The 1,120-nt window shown below is 37.4% G+C and overlaps 1 protein-coding gene across 3 annotated transcripts in view; it reads right to left on the reverse strand.

Moving 5' to 3' along the window:
- LOC131891449 (cGMP-dependent protein kinase, isozyme 1-like) overlaps positions 1–1,120 on the reverse strand; it is a 16,149-nt gene that overhangs the window by 13,516 nt on the left and 1,513 nt on the right. The window lies entirely within an intron of this gene.

Consider the following 1,120-nt stretch of genomic DNA (forward strand, 5'->3'; position numbering starts at 1 on the left):
GAGCTGGAATTTTGTTCCAACGAAGCTTTTGAAATGAGAAACGTCAAGACGGCTCCCAAAATCGGTTTTCGTCAATCCTCTTGCTTTTCCTCTCAACGACAAAATGCAATGTTTTTCCTTGCATTGGTGGTCACGAACAAATTTTTGACCTAACTTTGAACTATCACTGGTTCTGACATCTACCAAGAAATACACATGTAAATGGTAGTGCAACCTATATGAATATAAGAATTAAGTAACCATAAAAAATACCAGGATCATTATTGGGTTATATGAGTAAAAACAACGACTTAACCTTTTTGCTGTTTTGTTAGATTTTGATGATGTTAACTTGTTGAACTTATTTTTTTCCCATTATTTGATTGAAGGAAAAGCTGTAAACACCATTCGAGCAACCGTGCTTCACCAAGACAGTAAGCCTAAGACCACGTAAAAGACGACGAGGGAAACGAGATCAGAAAATCGCTCAGTTCATCGAAGATGAAGTAAACGTAAACACGGATGCCCATTAAAGTCAAGTGAGAGGTGTGATTTCACGCATTTTTGCGGCAAGAACAGATATCTGTCAAGCAATGGGATATATGTTGATTCAAACTCCCTCGCGCTTTTTTTTACTTTACCATTTAGCTAACGCATAAAAAGGTGAAGCATTTAAGGTCAGCCTTTGGCCACACTGATGTCTGCTTCCATATTCATACGTGTCGGCACATTATTGACACACAAATTGGATCTCACACAATTGGCCAATAATTAAGTCATGCACAAAGCTTCTTTGTTTCCCCTTTTTGTGCGTCTCTCGTCTTAGTTTAACAAAACAAGTTTTATGATCAAGCACGTTTTTCACTTCATATGATCAATTTTCTTTTTGTGTTTTCCGCATCAAATGGGCAGGCGTCTAGGAATGTCATGGCGTAACAACACAGGCACAGCAAGCCATAGCTGACTTCAATAAGAATATATTTACTACAACAAAAATCCAAGATAGCGTTCTTTCCTGTTTCTGAAGTTACATTGGAACCTCAATCTATTCCAGATTTTAAGACCTGAAAATGAGAAATCATAGACCTCCAACAAAATTAGATGAGTAACAATTCATTCATTTGCTTTGTGGGAGCAAAAG

Source organism: Tigriopus californicus, chromosome 12 (genome assembly GCF_007210705.1).
Source record: "Tigriopus californicus strain San Diego chromosome 12, Tcal_SD_v2.1, whole genome shotgun sequence".
Classification (NCBI taxonomy): Eukaryota; Metazoa; Arthropoda; class Copepoda; order Harpacticoida; family Harpacticidae; genus Tigriopus; species Tigriopus californicus.